This window comes from Bombus flavifrons, unplaced genomic scaffold (assembly GCF_040668555.2).
Source record: "Bombus flavifrons isolate JBK064 unplaced genomic scaffold, iyBomFlav1_principal scaffold0027, whole genome shotgun sequence".
NCBI classification, from domain to species: domain Eukaryota; kingdom Metazoa; phylum Arthropoda; class Insecta; order Hymenoptera; family Apidae; genus Bombus; species Bombus flavifrons.
This window is the reverse complement of record NW_027184772.1, coordinates 403,519-423,005: the sequence shown is the minus strand read 5'-3', so window position 1 is coordinate 423,005 and position 19,487 is coordinate 403,519.

Here is a 19,487-nt window from a genome sequence, read left to right as displayed (position 1 = left end):
AATGGCCGTGTCGGAGATGAAAGGAAAGCCGAAGCCGTTCCTTGGAAATTTTGGGAACATCTTCTAGTAGTCTAGCCCGCATTTTATCATAGCTGTAATTGTTCGAGATTTGTGATATCAAGATTGGGTTCGAGGCGACAATTTGTCGCCGAACGTAGCCACAGTCACGGGATGGATGTTTTATCTAACGGAGGTCTGGAGTGGTTGAATGTGTTCTCCGAGAAATGTGGTTGTGGCGGCATGCGACCTCGAGAGCGGGCCTAGCCACGTGTGATGTTGCCTCGGAGGTGCCGATGCAATGGGACATACATTGTATTAGTAATCAAAACTCCAGGCAGAAACTGCCTAGCAACGGCGTTTGGAACTTTCTCGATGCTTCCAACGAGTGTGCCTAGCAACGGCGTTTGGAACCTTCTCGATGCTTCCAAACGGGTATAGAAAACAAAATGCAATCGTACAGGGAGAAAAATCTCCACGAGACTGGCATTCGTCTTATAACTGCTTTAGAGAGGGACACGTCGTGTTTCTGTGCTTAAGATCAGTCTGCGCTTAGTAAGGAGTCATCCCGTTGATCGTGGATTCGTTTGAAGTCAAATTATTGTTTATAACGATTATTAACTTATTGTTTGTAAACCATATTATTCATTGAACTTACTATCCGTTAAACGTATTATTCATTAGCTTTATTATCTGTTAGACTTACTAACCGTTCAACTTATTATCCACTAACTTTATTATTTGCTTAATTTATTATTCGTTCAATATATTTTTCGCTAACTTCATTATTTGTTAAGTTTATTATTCTCTAGACTTATTATTTGTTAATCTTTGTAATAGACTTGTGTATACGTGAAAATATAATCTTAGTTGTGTTAAACAATGGATAGCTCACGTGAAGAATTGCCACGCGCCCAAAATTCCAATCTCACCCCGAAATATATATATATATATATATATATATTTATACATTTTAGATGTAACGTTTGTTAAATATATTTGTTTAGTTTTATATTTTCTTTTTACTCGATTATATATATATATTTTTTATACTTTTTGTATTTGACAAAGTAATTTTCGCATAATAAAATTGTTAACAATGTGTTTTATGATTCGTCTGTCGCGGCTGATTTAAACCAATCCCCAGCATTCCTGTCCCGTGTCATTATTTATTGCTACCTCAGCACGACGTTCCATTTTGTATTAAATTTTTATTTTCGCTGTTCTTTCCTTTTCCTTTTCTTTTCTTTTCCCCATCGAAAGTATAATTTTATTACTATTATTTTTTGTAACACGTACGAATTAGTGCGCGCATGTTTCAAAATGGCCGCCCGTGAATGTCCCTAGCATACAGTGACTTCTATTGATCTCGGATCTATTTATCGATTATGTGTAAATCTTGTTTCGGTGTTTTGACGTATAGTCGAAGTGAGAAATATAGTATTTCGTATTTATCCAATGCGTACAATCATTGCGTGTGTTCCGACGCGCGCGTGTAAATCTAACATGGCTGTTCGCAAATGTCATCAGTGAGGTTACAGTGGCGGGTCTTTAGTTTCATCGAACTGATTTTCCTGTCTGTCGCTCGTTTTCCCTTATTCTACCGCAATTAGACTATATATTTATTATTATTATTATTGTTAAAATGACAGTAGTATTGTTCATTTAGATTATTAATAGCTTAGTTAAAAATCTAGATTATATATATATATATATATATATATATATATATAATAAATATATATAATATGTATATATATATATATATATATACATGCATGTTTCGTAGTATAGTTTTCATATGTAATTCCTTACTAGAATGATCACGAGTTTTGATTATGTATTTTATGTTTACCAGATTGTTAATTTGATTTAATAGTATAGAATACGCACACATATACATATTTCCATCAATGTGATTTTTATATAAGTTCTTTAATAGTGTAGTATTGTGTATTTTAGGTTATGTATTCATTAGACTGTTAACCATTTGATATCATATATACATATATATTTGTAATTTGTTACATAGTATTAAAAGTTTTATTTCTAATATTTACTAAATTGTTATGTGTTTGGCATATATGTTTATATTTATATGTAACTCTCCAAGTTGTTGCTGCGTTGATAAAAATATATTTATATACACATTTATTCCTGGTGTTTCAATTATTTTCCTTTTGTAGTTATTCTTATTTCCTGGTTTACTCGTTTGGATCGCGACTCGTTTAATTCATTAATTAATATTTATTTTCTGATTTAAATTCTTTCTTTTGTATTGTACATATTCCGTCTTCGTTACGGCACGTGCGGAGCGCGGGACGTGACACGGTCAATCGTCGCTGTCGTTGATCGTCGTTATGTATCAACTGTTGTTAACTGTTAATTGTTATTCATTGTTATCAAGCGTAATAAACGTTACGGGTTGAACATACTTGAGTGCACTTCAGTATCTATTACACCATACTCCTCATATCCATTAGAAATAGAAGGGGATACATCAAGTATTGTTCGCCTTTTATCTTCCTCTTTTTTCTTTTCATTTTTTTCGCAGTCTCCTATCAGAATTCTATAACCCACACAAATCCACAAGAAAATCATTATTTCCCACCAAACGCGGCCGTAATACCTAACTGCAATGTTTCATTGTAGGGAATATAGAATATATAATTTGAGAAATATGTGTATACGCGCGTGTTGTACATTGTTTGACATTCTCTATTGTGAATTGTCCTTCGAATGCTTTTGTATACTGTTTTATCAAATAAATTTAGATTGTCTTGTGTGCAACTATCCACACTATTCTATAAAATGTTTCAATATATATAAGTATAACAGCTGTTTCTTCCATATTTATGCAAAAAAATATTAGATGAGTTTTCAAATAACCGATAGTCTGCTGTGATGCCATCATTTTGTTTAACAAAATTTGAGATGATTAATGTTTCTATAAGTTAAAAAAATATTTAAAAAATGTTTATTTTAGGATTTACTACCTCAGCACGTTTTTTCACGATATTGCACATTAATATATTCTTTTTGCCTTATTGTACAGTTGCCCAGATCTAGGAACACGCAGGTCTTCGTTAAGACCTTAACAGGGAGAACTATTACTCTTAAAGTTGAAGCTTCTGACACAATAGAGAATGTTAAAGCAAAGAACTTTCAATACCTTATGCATTAGCTTTAAAGACAAATCATTCAGAAAGTGTTCAGAATAGTTTAATTTCACTCACCTTGACTTGCAATCTGATCGAACTGTTACCTACTTCTCCAAATATATATTTTATACAAAATAAACATAATGAGGAAATTAATTTGAATATAGAAGATGAAATAAAAGATAAACTATTATTTGTAAATGAAGATGAAGGCGTAGTAATGCTAACTTGTTCAAAAAGTAGAAAAAATGTAAGCGAACTACCTTTGCAGAGGTATGTTAGTTACTACTCTATATTATATACAAAATAATTATGATATTTTATTTTAACTGTATTGATTGCAAAGATAAGACTGTATTCCATTCGGCTACAAGATTGAAATATTCAACACAAAGAAGATCTTGATACTACTCTTGAATATGTGCCTGAATGTAGTCCATTGCGCCAACAAAATAGTCCTCCAAATATGAATGATGAAAATGTATCTGGAGAAAATACACCAACACCACCACGTTACAGGACACCTCCAAGAGGAGCAATTTTAAATTCAGAAGAAGCAAAGATGTTTGTTTTACTAAAACATTACGGATTAGGTCAATACGTGCCTATATTTCTCGAACAAGAAGTAAATATATTATTAAATTATGTGTGTTATATATATGTAAACTCTCTAAGAGTTCAAATGCGGATAAACAAGGGGACTTTCTCTGTTTTACGGACAGCACGACTTCTTTTGTTTCACGGACAGAGCGGCTTTCCTTGTTTTACGGAGAGCCATTTTCAGAGACACGCATTTCCCAAACGGACGGACAGAGATCAACATCGGAGATAGTCAAGATCACAGAAGAAAGAGTAATTATTTAAAACATCGAAGACTGACGGAGAAAGAACGGTAGCTCAGGTCGTTGAAAATCGATTTTCAGGAAGACATTGCACAGAACTTCGTATTTATTGTTTACTGTTATTAATTGGTTGTTGTTTATTTAATTATTACTGTTATTGATTGTTGTTAATTATTAATTGTTGTTTACCCTTGTATTTCATTTAAGTATTTTCACAATAAACTCGATTTTCAGAATCGATCCCTGAATTATCCTAGAATTGAACCTTATAAATCGATTTTCGCTACGCCATGCCGCTGAAAGTTAACTTACGTATCGTCATGAACGAGAACGCGAAAGGGGAGAAGCTAGAGAGCATAGAATCCATAAGAAGACGGAATTATTCCGTTCAGCAACAGTGAAGAAAGCCACAAACAGTCTAACCAAGGTAGGCCAGTATAGAAATGTTAAACTCACAATGGATGACGAGACAGCAGCGCTTTATATCGATACAGACTTAAACTTCGTATTCCAAGACATGTTCCTAGACGAAGCAGAAATTACCCCCACAAGGAAAATAAAGACGGAAACCGAGAAGTCCAGTCTGGACATGGAAAGACTTCTAGAAACTCTCCAAAAACGAGATAAGCGTGAAAGAGAAGAAATAAACTTTAGTATAAAACAAATTGATGGAACTCAAGAAGCCACAGGCTGGATATCAGAGTATGAAGAAGAATGCAGAAAATATAAAATGAAAAGTGATGAGGAGAAAGTAAAAGGTTTAAAAATGTATTTAGAGAAAACAGCAGCAAGATGGTACCAAACGAATCTGCTGAAAGCTGAAGGACACAACTGGGAAGACTGGAAGGATGCAATTTCTCTAAACATTTAACAATAAATCTCCTTCAGTATTAAATGTTTTAGTCTTTGATCCCTTTCCTGCGGTAGCTATTTTTAAATAGAGAATATTATAAGCGATGCATAAACAGAGAAAGTATAAATAAAAGAAAAAGTAAGCTATGATTCTTATGATTTGAAATTTATATATATATATATATATAATACAATTTCAAATATATATGTAATACAATTTCATTTTACTAACAATAAGGGGAATAAAACAAAGAACAATTAGTTAGATGCGGTAAATGTTAACTTTATTCAGATAAAATAAGATACATAATACAAACTAATGTTTAATTAAGTAACACTTAAAATACAAAGAAAGCCAAAAAAATAGAGAAAAAATGTATTTGATTAGTTTAATATTATGTTTCTATTTGTACACTTAATTTAACGATACATGATACCATACATCTTAATGTGTGTATGTCATTGTTAAACAATTATAAAGTATATTTATATAAGAGATATGAATAAGCTAATTTTTACATGTGTATGCATTACGCCAAAAATGTACGGGTAACGGCCTTGACTTCTCTTCGGCAAATGATGCACGTTGTGAATGCTGGCGAACAGTACTGACAAGTAGCTAGATGTCCACAAGGTAGGAACGTAATAGTCGCTTGTCGTTCCGTGCAAACTTTACACGAACGAGCATCTTTCAATGCTCGATTTTCTTGCTCCAGAGCAGCTAAAATAGTAAACAGTATATTTAAATACAATATATAATAGAATTTATTATATGTATACGGATTTCAGACAAATTAACGAATCTGTGTTTTTATTTTTATTACTTACCTACTTTCTCAGCGAGAGTTATTTCATTAGTATCATTTTCACTATTGGATCTCTCAGGACTCTCATCTGTAATTTCAATTGGTGCCTGAAATAAATATAATGTACATAAGTATATATTCTAATTATTAATTATACATATGGTTCAGGCTTTAAGTTTTTGTACTTACTTCTGCAGAAGTTTCATATAACTCCTGGCCTGTTACATTATTGACATATTCCCAGCCCCGTACTGGTAAAAAATGACCACAGCTGGGAGACGAAATCATATGTCTCTCCCATGGATCCTCTTCCGATCTCCAATTTCCTATAGTAATTCCACAATGGTAACAGGTAGTGAAATCATTTATTCCGGTGTAGAAGAAGCCTGCATGGGCTAATTCTTCACTTGTCTGTGTCATATATGTAGGCCATGTTGCGAATGAATTTAATCTGGATTCGTATGTAGCGTATTCCAATATTGCTGCTTTCATAACATCTTTTAGTCCCAAACGGCTGAGATCATATGCCGTCGGGTTTCGTGAAAATCGATGGTCATTAAAATCAAATGACTCCTGATAATGTAAACCATAAGGACAAGATATATTTCTATTTCTTCGTCTTGTCCGTAGAACTTTAGCTGGATCTGCTCCCATTGGTACATTATTACAATGTTCATTGCGGATAAATCTGCACTCTGGAGAACGCATCTCATGAATTTGCATGGGAATATCACCCACAGACCACTGACTTGCCAGCAATTGACATTCAAAGCACCTTACGATATCCGCCTCGCCTGTATAGTAGAATCCTGCAGCTGCAAGACTGACAGGGTCAATGAAAGATACAGGCCAATTTCGAAAACTCGATCGTCTTACTGCTTCAAAACGAAAATCAGCATAATTTTCTTGAACGTCACGCGGCATTTCTATCGAGAAAATCTGTGGCATTGTCGACGTCGACGGTATCGGTGATGTTAAATCAATCACCCTTGCTGAAGGTTCAGGGGATGGTATATCAACCATAATTTCTGGAAGTACCATGGATGTTGAAGGTACGGCTAACTCATCCGCCGATATTGAATGAACCGACGGATTTGAATCATCTGACAATGTCGAAGGAACAGCCAGTAATTCTTCATCTTCTGAAGATTCTGTATTATGTACCATCAAATATCGGAAGTTGATTGTAGGAATCATTGTATCCATTTTAATTGTAATTTATTGCGCCTTTAAACCTATTTAAAAGAAAATACATTGAAATTGAATCTACTAATTATAGATGACTTAAGAAATATTATACGTGTACAATTGATCAAACAGAAATGTATTACAGACAAAACTTACGAATATCAGATGTTCTCGTTCCGCTTCAACAGCTCTCCAATTCTTCAAATGGAATCTTGACAAATATTTAATATCTTATTCTTGTATATTTTATATTTTTAAATTTGCTAAAACTGCTCAATCGTACGAACGAGCCACACAAACTCTTCGGACATCAGTGTAATACTGAACCTTGCTGCTAGTATGTACCGAGAAGCTACTACCTGTTTTCTACAAATCTTATCCCTACCCACAGTACCCGGTAGCAATATAACCCTTCAATGCACTATAAGGCACACCCACTGCGCAGAATGGGCAAGTTGTCGCCCAATCAAATTTCATCGATGCTCCGGCCCTTACTGTACTGTGTAAAGTAAACGATGCTCGCTAGGTACAGCGTTAAAATACATCTCTTATTTACTCACATTCGAAAATGATGCCGCTTTTGAAGGAATTCTTATTTGCTCCGTTTTTACTTGGCAATATTAACACGTTGTTTAAAATATCAGTAAAAACTGCAACGGAGCCTAGAGAGCCAAAGAGAACGACAAAAATTAACAATTTATTATTAACAGATATAATAAAAGGGGGAATGATAATAGATGCTTGCTATTAGCTCCTAATAGAGTTTTCGTAATATCTCTAGTTCGACATCGTCTTCCTACAATTCTTACCGGAATCTCCATATCCTTCTGCTTCAGATTTGCAATATTCGACAAATCCTAATCGGTACATTATTTCGTTTCAGGGGCCCAGAGTCCTAATCCGGCACCTGTTTCCTGGTGGGTATAATATTTAGTAGAAGGATAATTGCTGTCGTAAACAGTATAGTCTGAATACTCAGATTAGTCTTTGGTAATCATTACTTTATGACACCCTACACCTTTTGGCGTATACCCTGCCTCGGTATTAATCATCGCAGATTATAATTAAATTATTTTTACAAATGGGACGTTTTCAGCAGTTTTTCAATATGTGAAACATCTGACTCGGGGTTTCTGCAGAAAAATTCAACCGTTTGCATCATATTCTAAATTTATTTTGAGATAAAGTTCCCTCGCGATGCGAATAGTAAAACGCTGTAGCATTATGTTATTTTACATTATACATATTATATCATATTATATATATCATATATATATTATATATTATTATATCATATATATATTAATACTTTTATTAAAAGTATTAAAAGTGTTAATTGCGTATGCACGAGATGATAGTAAAAACGAAGAATAAACATATTCGGGCAAAACGCAATATACTAAGCTTGAAAAGCAGTAATATCTTGAAGAATTACGAGGGAAACGTTCTCGTCTGACAACTGCAAAAAAGTATCGACGAAGTAAATTGACGATATGTCTATGTTTTGTTAATAACAATACTGAAATTGCTAAAGTGAGTCCATCATTCTCATAATTGTATTTTCTGGCAGCTGTTTATATTCGTGTACAATGTAACGGCGTATATACGGTATCCGTTTACTCTCATATCGCTTGTTTTTCTAATTTTTCTTTATTTTTCTCCAGCATCCTGCATTCGTCTTATTGAGATAAATGTCATGTTGGTATGATCACTAGTTCCTACATCCAGCGTTGGTGCAAGTGCTTGACATCCTCTTCTGTTTTTCCCCGTCCGTCACGTCCTCTTTATCTGAGTATCCCGTGTGTTGTAAATGGCTGTACAAGGTGGTGAAATACACAGCATATAAAACTAATCTGTATGAATCAATTGAATATCAAAACCCAAACCAATGAAATAACAGCTATAAAGAGCATCTGAAAGACGATAGCATCGAAGAAAGCAACTTGCGATTAAAAGAGTCGTATGTCGAAAAATGCATTGGTTTATTATAAATTAATATAAAAATATTACCCTGAACATTTTTCAATGATTTTCTACGCAATAATAGAATAATTCTATATAATAATTTTCTCCGTTTTCGTTTGTAACATTTACATTCTTTTTCATTTCTACAGTTCAAAAATCTCGCTTTACATTCCATTCGGAATTTTTTCTCAAAAGACGATATAAATATTTTCTCCCACGTACTTAACAAAGGAAGGTTAGAGGTGTTCGTAAACGTTTGCAACATTTCTCAAATTTTTTAACAGCTTTCCTGGGAAACATATTATATGACAGTTAACTAATTTTAACAAATATGCATTATGTACTTGTATGTGCAAATGAAATAATGTACATGCACTTAATTTAAAGGAATGGTCAAAAGTGTTGAGGTTATTCGATGTGTAATCAGAGAAAACTAGTGGATAAATTGAAAGGCAGAAAATATATTTAAATATAAGTGTAATTATAAATAAGAATACAATTTGAGCTGGTCCAGATTCGCACGCTAGCTGTGTTACAAAATAACTGAAAACCCAAAAGCCAACGTCGCCTGTCTACTGTTTATGGTCTGACTTCGTCGCAGTCTTTTGTCTACGCGCTGTCGATGGCTTCAGTGCTTGAGAAATTAAAAAGACCAGATGTAGAGTTTTCTTATAAGTGGTGACCGCTTCAACACCCTCCCTAAAACTCTACATCTCCACAAACAATTATCTCAAATTTACAAATTATCTCTTAATATTTTTCTAACTCTTGTCGTAAATATCTGAAAATCAATTTGTCGATGCCTTCACAAGTACATTTGCCAGACGCCTTTCTCTTTTTCATTCAAATTAATTTATTACAAAAAGAATTCTGGAAGACTAAACAGATCGTGTAGAGTTTTTCCTTTTTTTTTTTTTTTTTTTTTTTTTTAGAAGTGATAACCACTTCGACACCCTCCCTAAAAACTCTACATGCCTACAAACAATTACCTCTTAATATCCTTTTTATTTTTCAAACCTAACTTTTGTCTTAAATATTCAAATCTTGGTTTTGGCAACGCCTTTGTACATATATCTGCCAGTTGCTCTTCGCTTGTTACATACGTTACATCAATTTCGCCTCTATTGTATAAATCTCGCAAGAAATGATATCTTACGTCAATATGCTTACTTCTTTGATGGAATTCTGGATTCTTAATTAATTTGACGGCACTAGTATTTTCTACATAGCATATACTTAAGGATCTCTATTTTACATTCAAGAAATATTTTCTTTAGCCACATAATTTCTTTCGCTCTTGAGGCTGCACTGACATACTCAGCTTCGGTCGTAGATAGAGCAGTAGAGATACATTGTTGTCGCTTACATTGCCATGTGATGGCCGCATTCGCATACTTACATACAACGCCTGATGTCGACTTTCTTGTTTCTTTGTTGCCTGCATAGTCAGCATCGCTAAAGGTTTCGAGACTGCCTGCTTTTGTATATAAGAGTCCCATGTCCGCGGTCCCTTTTATGTTGCGCAAAATTCGTTTGACTAATTTCCACTGATACTGGTTTGGATTCTCTAAATGTCTCGCCGCTATATTTATTGCAAAACTAATATCTGGCCTACTTACGGTTTGTAAAAACATTAAGTTCCCTACGGCTTCTCTGTATGGTGCGTTACAATCATTATTGCCACTATAAACACTGTTTGCCTCATTCATATTAAATTTTTCTAATATTTTTTCGATATATCTACTCTGATGAATGAATATTGAACCATCTTTTAATCTTTTAATTTCAAGTCCAAGAAAACTCTTGACTTCTTTGGAACTCGTAATTTTGATTTCTTTATTTAAATCATCGAAAAATTTATCAATTAGAGATTCGTCTGAAGCTGCTACCAGTCCATCGTCTACGTATATGGTCATCAACATTAATTTGTTGTCTTCGCTATAAATATAAAAACAAGGATCTGCGTTACTCTGATAAAATTTTAAGTTTGAAATATATTTTGTGAAACGTTCCGTTCAACTTCTTGGAGACTGCTTTAAGCCATATAGGCTTTTTAGCAATTTACAAACGCGATTCGTACCATCATCATAACCTTTAGGTTGTTTCATATAAATATCTTCTTTCAGACCTCCATATAAAAATGCGGTTTTAATGTCATACTGTCCGAGGTGTAAATTATTTTTGGCTGCAATACTGAGCATTAATCTAATTGTATCAAACCGAGCAACGGGACTATAGGTTTCCTTATAATCTACGCCTTCTTTTTGTGAACACCCTTTTATTACAAGTCGCGCTTTTTATCGTTCCGAATTGTCCGGATTTAGCTTTACCGTTAAAACCCACCTATTACTAAGTACCTTCTGATCTTTAGGTTTTTCTACAAGAATCCACGTCTTATTTTCATGGTGCGATTTCATTTCATCGTTCATAGCCGTTTCCCATAACTCTTTCTTTTCGGAACTCATCGCTTCGTTAAAATCCACCGGTAATTTTTCCGCTACGTACGTTACTGGGCTACCATAAAAATCGGTTCGTTTGATCTTAGCTCTATCTCTCAATTGTCTCACATTGTCGCTATTTCCAGGAGGTTGTTCTTCGTGTTCACTCTGTGCACTTTCATACGTACATGCTCTATCGCTCTGCGCACACATATCTTCGCGCTCGACAATTTTCGGTAAACTTAAATTAATAAATTTCGCACTTTCTAGTTCGGGCTTAAATATTACGTCACGGCTTAATATTACATTTCTTACTGTTGGCGCATACACTCGACACCCTCGTGCGTCATCTAGATAGCCTACCAAATATCCTTTGTTCGCCTTTTTGTCAAGTTTTGTCTTCTCCGCAGGTATGTGTGCAAAGCACTCAGTACCGAAAACCCTAAACTTTTCTAAATTTGGCGGTTTCCCGTACCACAGTTCATACGGTGTTTTCTTGTCTTGTATCGTCGGCCCGGTCTTATTTATGACATGTACTGCTGTGTTCATGGCTTCGGCCCATAAAAACAGCGGTAGATTTGGTTTCGAATATAGCATCGATCGGCCTGCCTCTACTATTGTTCTATTTTCCCATTCTGCGACACCATTCTGTTCAGGAGTGTATGGGACGTTAATTGTGTGCCTAATTCCCTGACTTCTTAAAAATTCTTTAACTTCTTTATTTTTGAATTCTTTCCCTCCATCACTATGAATTTCTTTAATCTTATCGTTGAATTGATTCTCAACTTCCAGGCAAAAAGTTTTTAATTTTTCGATTACTTCTGACCTATGTCGTAAGAAGTAAATCTTTGTGAATTTTGAAAAATCATCATTAAATGTAAGAAAATACAATTTCTTGCCTAATGACTCGACTTGTATAGGTCCACATACATCCGTATAAATAATTTCGCGAGGTTTATTCGCACGATTGATTTTCTCATGAAAACTCGATCTATGCTGTTTCCCGTACGCTCAACCTTCACAGAAAAAGCTACTATCCTCCACGACTTTCATATTCGAATTCTTTAAAAACTCTTTAACATGTCTGTTGTTTTGAGGACATAGCCGTTCGTGCCATAACTGCAATGTGTCCGCGTTTGACTCTGCTCTATTGCTAAAATTACAAACTGACGGTATGATAACTCGCATAACTATTTTATACAAATTTCCGATAACAGAACCTTTTGCTATTATTTTCTGGTTTTGTAAAAACATACAATTGGTCCCTTCCTTTAAAACACAGAAATCTATGCCCCTTCTCGCAACAGATCTAATGGAAAATAGGTTTCTTTTCATACCTGGTACGTACAGAACATCGTTCATTGTACATGTTACCCATTTGCCGTCCACAAAAGTCTCTACTTTGATTGTTCCTTTGCCGCACGCATTCATGAACGTAAGCCGATCTCTATCTTCACCGTGTTATCGAATTCTTCGAAGACGTTGAACCATTCCCGTCGTCCTGTCATGTGATCCGTAGCTCCTGAGTCGATTATCCAAACATCAGGGTTTGCCGCTTGTATGATTTTGATTTCTAGGTTCCTGGTTGTTTCTACTGTTGCTTCTTTTATTATTTTTAAAACAATTTTTACTGGTGTGGCCTTTCCTTTTGCATATAAAAAATCTAAAGCAATCCTTCTTTAGATGGCCAACTTTTCCACAATTGAAGCAGCTTGGTCCTTGTTTCTCGTATTCACATTTGCTTGACTGTTTCTGCTGTTCCCTTTTATAATTGTTACTCTTTGTTACCAGCGCCACCGATGTTTCCTGGTCGTCTTTCTTCCATCTGGTTTCTTCTGTTATCAGCCTGGTACTAAGCCTGTCTAGGGTATTCTTTCCTTCTTCCACCGAATCCCACGCACTGTGAAAATGGTCAAATTTGTTTGGTAACACCGATAAAATGCGTGTTATCAGCATTTTCTCGCCAATTTCACTCCCAAGGGCTTTCATCTTCGCCGCTATCACTTCCAACTTTGACAGGTTGTAGGCGACATTTTCAGATTCTTCCCATTTAAAATCGAAGAACTGCTTCTGGACCATATTTAGATTCTCATCTGACTTCATGTCATATACTGTATTCAACTTTTTCCACATTTCATGTGCTGTTGTGCAACATAAAGGAAGATCCAACGGTTTCTTTCCTACTGAAGTCACGATTAATTTTCTCGCTAACCGATCTGCTTTCAAAAATCTTTCACGAGCGATTTCTTTCTCCGCGCTGTTACCTGGATGACACAGATTCCCTTCACACACGTTGATCAGGTCGTCATCTTCCTCCAAAAGTGTACGCATAACAAAACGCCACTGGAGCCAGTTTTCTTCGCCGCGTAACATCTCGATCTTCGCACTTGCTGATTCCATTTTAGCACTATCCCTTACTTTACTAAGCACAACACTTTAACAATTTATTCACTTTACGTTGCTGCCTTGCAAGTTACAGCTCTGGGCCCATAACCTGTTGAGGTTATTCGGTTTGTAATCAGAGAAAACTAGTGGATAAATTGTAAGGCAGAAAATATATTTAAATAAAAGTGTAATTATAAATAAGAATACAATTTGAGCTGGTCCAGATCCGCACGCTAGCTGTGTTACCCAATAACTGAAAACCCCGAAGCCAACGTCGCCTGTCTACTGTTTATGGTCTGACTTCGTCGCAGTCTTTTGTCTACGCGCTGTCGATGGCTTCAGTGCTTGAGAAACTAAAAAGACAAGATGTAGAGTTTTCTTATAAGTGGTGACCACTTCAACAAAAAGTTATGAAATTTTGTCTCAATACACCCTTTACTTTCTTTACTAAACTACGCAGTTATTGTGTATGTCAAAAGATGGCACAAAGTACAAAATTCCAATCACTTGATCTTAGCATTTAACTATGGTCGGTTGACTCCTATTACTATTTATTAAAATTGATTTCCTCAAAATCTAATATAATTTATCGAAATATAATTTTCCTAATCAAAATAATATATATGTCGTTGATGAAAGGACATCGGAGGTTTCCCTTTGGAACTTCGGGAAAATCCCTTAACACCGTAATCTAGATTTTATTATAGGCGTAATTAAACAATTGCCGTCAATCAATCCGGTTGTATTTGTTCGAGATTTGTGATAATGAGCTTGGGATCGAGGCGACAACCAGTCGCCGAACGTAACCGCGGTCACGGGTTTGACTAACAAAGGTACGGAATAATTCTATAGCTCTCCTTAAAAGAAATATTTGTGACGGCACGCGACAGTAAACATTCCAACGGTTTGTGTCCCGTGGCTCGTCACACGCAGACCCTATTCTTCGAGTAAGATGATTGCCAGATGTCGATGCGTTTTCGCAGTACATGTTAGGCTAGCCTGAGGGCCTGATACAAATCTTAAGATTTAGTTGGCTAAAGTCCTTCAGACAGACAAACAATCTTTGTCCCAGCTACGGGAAGATAGGAGAGAACTATTTTTCAACGAACGGCGTCTCCCACTAGCAACTTTCCCTCGAGGGCGGCTAGCATCTTTTTCTAACCACCGATATGGAGATTGACCAATTAGCAGCAACGCCAATTTCTCTCACCTACTAAACGAAAGCTATCCTCGACGAATCCAAGGATCTCTTAGACACACCCCATTATAGTTTTCCTCTGCAGCATCATCGCGACGGAAAGTCATTCTCTCGTGAGGCCGTATTAGCGAATAACTTAGCGTCTGTACGCTCGGTGGATATTCTACGTTTTAACAAAGAGTCCGACTTAGATTTTGCGAGCATATTCATCTATCATCCCGTTGACCGCGGATTCGTTATTGAACCTAGGATCATTGTCATTAGTTTCTCGAGTACCTAATTACCACGGTTACTTGTCCAATTCTATAATTATCGTATTTGCACTAGTCAATGTCATGCCCCTAACCCCAATTCTAATGTAAACCCGACATGCATATATAACTTGTAATATATAATTTTTTATATTACATTTTTTATATTACATACAAGGAAATGACGGTTAGTTTTCTTCAAAATTGACGAAATCACCGCGATTTGCGAGCTCTTAGGCTTGTTCCGACGGTGAAACGTGCGTGCATTACATTCTGCACGTATAATGGAGTGAAACGTGCACTTAAACGTCGAAATATACCAAACGGGAAGGAAATAACACTTCAAAATCGACGAAATCATCGCGATTTGCGAGCTTTTGGGCTTGTGTCGACAGTGAAACTGGGGTGCATTGCATTCCGCGCGTTAGTGGAATGAATTGAGCTCTTAAACGTCGAAATATGACAAACGCGAAGGAAATGACACTTAGTTTTCGTCAAAATCGACGAAATCATCGCGATTTGCGAACTGTTGGGCTTGTTTCGACGGTGAAAGTGTCGTGCATTTCATTCGGCGCGTGAAATGGAGCGTAGTGGGCGGATAAACGTCGAAATATCACAAACGGGGAAGAAATAACGCTTCGATTTCTTCAAAATCGACGAAATCATTGCTACTTGCGAGCTGTTGGGCTTGTTATAACGGTGACACTGGAGTGCATTGCATTCGGCGCGTAAAATGGAATGAAAAGAGCGCTGAAACATCGAAATGTCTCAAACGGCAAGGAAACAATGCTTAGTTTTCGTCGGAATAAACGAAATAACGCGATTTGCGAGCTGTTGGGCTTGTGTCGATGGTGAAACGGGCGGGCTTTACATTTGGTGCGTTAAATGGAGTGAAAAGAGCGCATAAACGTTGAAATGTCTCAAACGCGAAGAAAATGACGGGTAGTTTTCTTCAAAATCGACGAATTCATCGTGATTTGCTAGCTGTTGGACTTGTGTCGACGGTGAAACCTGCATGCATTAAATTCGGCGCGTGAAGTGGAGTGAAAAGAGTTCTTAAACGTCGAAATATCTCAAACGGAAAAGAAATGACGGTGAGTTTCCGTCATAATCGATGAAATAATCGCGATTTGCGAACAGTTAGGCTTGTTTTGACGGTAAAAGTGTCTTGCATTTCATTCGGAGCGTAAAATGGAGCGAGAGTAAATATCATCTCGGCTGTGTAAAACAATGGCTAATTCACGCGAAGAGTTGTTACGCGCCAAAAATTCTAACCCTAACCCGACATCAGAAGTGGGATCAGAACCGCTTATAGTGATACAAGAGCAGATGGCCCTTATGCACGAGTTAATTTAGACGATAGCGCTAAAACCGAGGGAGCAGGAACCGAGTGTAAAACCCGAAAAATTTTCGCTACCGCGTTTTTACCACGAAATCGCGGGTGCCGACCCAGCTGCGTGGTGCGCGACTGTTAGTGTAATTATGGAAAAAAGACCTCTACAAGACGACGAGATATATCTCACTATAAGTCGTGCTCTAGAGGGTACAGCAGCACAGTGGCTTATCCATGTTCCGGTCAGTGGTTTTACTTGGATAAAATTTACGGGACATTTTCTTGCGCGTTATGGTGGCACGGAGACGGCAACCTCAGCGCTAATGAGGATGTTCAATGAACCACCACTGAAGGGCGAAACCACGGCGGCTTTTGGTAATCGTCTTCACTCCACTGTCTTTTGTCCACTGTCTGCATTAATGGTCTCACATTGGAGATAATTTTTCATGTCCTTGCTGATGATTACTTAAAATACGATATCATGATTGGTCGCGAGAATTTAAGCCAACGATTCGACGTAAATATCACGCAGAATAACCTCGTTATTTGTAAAACAAAGATAATTAACACCTGTGGTAAAGTTGCGGAAGATGCGGTCAACATTAACGAGATCAACACTGATGTAGTTGGTAACAATAAAGATCGATTAATCTCTGTTCTCGAAAAATTTAAAGAATCATTCTTTACGGGTTTCCCGCGTAATCGCGTAAGTAGGGGCCAGTTAGAAATACGGCTGATTGATCCCAACGTCGTCGCGCAAAGAAGCCCTTACAGGCTTAGCGAGGAAGAGCGAAGAATAGTACGTGAGAGAATAGCCGAATTAATTAATTTAATTAATTAATGCACCAGCCGTTTTCCAGAGAGCCATTTTCAAAGCCTTAGGCGACCTCGTGAACACCTGATATTCGTAATTTTGTCTCTAATACGTTTTTGTTTGATCGATTGTACACGTATAATATTTCTTAAGTCATCTACAATTAGTAGATTCAATTTCAATGTCTTTTTCTTTTAAATAGGTTTAAAGGCGCAATAAATTACAATTAAAATGGATACAATGATTCCTACAATCAACTTCCGATATTTCATGGAACATGATGCAGAATCTACAGAAGATGAAGAATTACTGCCTGTTCCTTCAACATTGTCAGATGATTCAAATCCGTCGGTTCATTCAATATCGGCGGTTGAGTTAGCCGTACCTTCAACATCCATGGTACTTCCTGAAATTATGGTTGATATACCATCCCCTGTACCTTCAGCAAGGGTGATTTATTTAACATCACCGATACCGTCGATGTCGACAATGCCACCGATATTCTCGATAGAAATGCCGCCGGTTCCATCCACATCGCGTGACGTTCAAGAATATTATGATGATTTTCGTTTTGAAGCAGCAAGGCGTTCAAGTTTTCGAAATTGGCCTGTGTCTTTCATTGACCCTGTCAGTCTTGCAGCTGCAGAATTCTATTATACTAGAAACTTTGATGTCGTTAGATGCTTTGAATGTCAATTGGTGGCAAGTCAGTGGTCAGTGGTTGATATTCCCATGCAAATTCATGAGATGCGTTCTCCAGAGTGCAGATTTATCCGCAATGAACATTGTAATAATGTACCAATCGGAGCAGATCCTGCTAAAGTTCGACGGACAAAACGAAAAAATAGAAATATATCTTGTCCTTATGGTTTACAATATCAGAAGGCATTTGATTTTAATGACCATCGATTTTTAAGATATTCAAGAAACCCGACGGCATATGAACTTAGCCGTTTGGGACTAAAAAGAGTTAAGAAGCTACGAATCCAGATTAAATTCGTTCACAACATGGCCTACATATATGACACAGACAATTGAAGAATTAGCCCATGCAGGCTTCTACTAGACCGGAATAAATGATTGCACTACATGTTACCATTGTGGAATTGGTATAGGAAGTTGGAGAGCAGAAGATGATCCATGGGAACAGCACGCAATTTCGTCTCCCAGCTGTTGTTATTTATTAACAGTACGAGGCTGGGAATATGTTAATAAAGTAACAGGCCAGGAGTTATATGAAACTGCTGAAGGTGCAAGTATAAAAACTTATACCCTGAACAATATATATAACATTGTGTATAATGAATAATTGCAATACATACTTATGTACAGTATATTTATTTCAGGCAGCAATACAAATTGCAAATGGGAATCCTGAGAGATCCACTAGTGAAAATGATACTAATGAAATGACTCTCGTTGGGAAAATTGGTAAGTGATAAAAATGAAAACACATATTCGTTAATTTGTATGAAAGCCGTATACATATAATAAATTCCATTATATATTACATTTAAATACACTGATTACTATTTTAGCTGCTCTGGAGCAAGAAAATCGACAACCAGTCGCCGAACGTAACCGCGGTCACGGGTTTGTATAACAAAGGTATTGCATAATTCTATAGCTGTCCTTAAAAGAAATATTTGTGACGGCACGCGACAGTAAACATTCCAACGGTTTCTGTCCCGTGGCTCGCCACACGCAGACCCTATTCTTCGAGTAAGATGATTGCCAGATGTCGATGCGTCTTCGCAGTACATGTTAGGCTAGCCTGAGGGCCTGATATAAATCTTAAGATTTAGTTGGCTAAAGTCGTTCAGACGGACAAACAGTCTTTGTTCCAGCTACGGGAAGTTAGGAGAGACCTATTTTTCAACGAACGGCGTCTCCCACTAGCAACTTTCCCTCGAGGGCGGCTAGCATCTTTTACTAACCACCGATATGGAGATTGACCAATTAGCAGCAACGCCAATTTCCCTCACCTACTAAACGAAGGCTATCCTCGACGAATCCAAGGATCTCTTAGACACACCCCGTCTTTGATGATGACTTTCCCGTCCCGATGATGCCACAGAGGAAAACTATATTGCGGTGTGTCTAGGGACACGAGATCATCGGATTCGTCGAGGATAGCCTTCATTCAGAAAGTAAGGGAAATTGGCGTTGCTGCTAATTGGTCAATCTCCATAGCGGTGGTTAGAAAAAGATGCTAGCCGCCCTCGAGGGAAAGCTGCACGTGTACTGTGGAAACGCA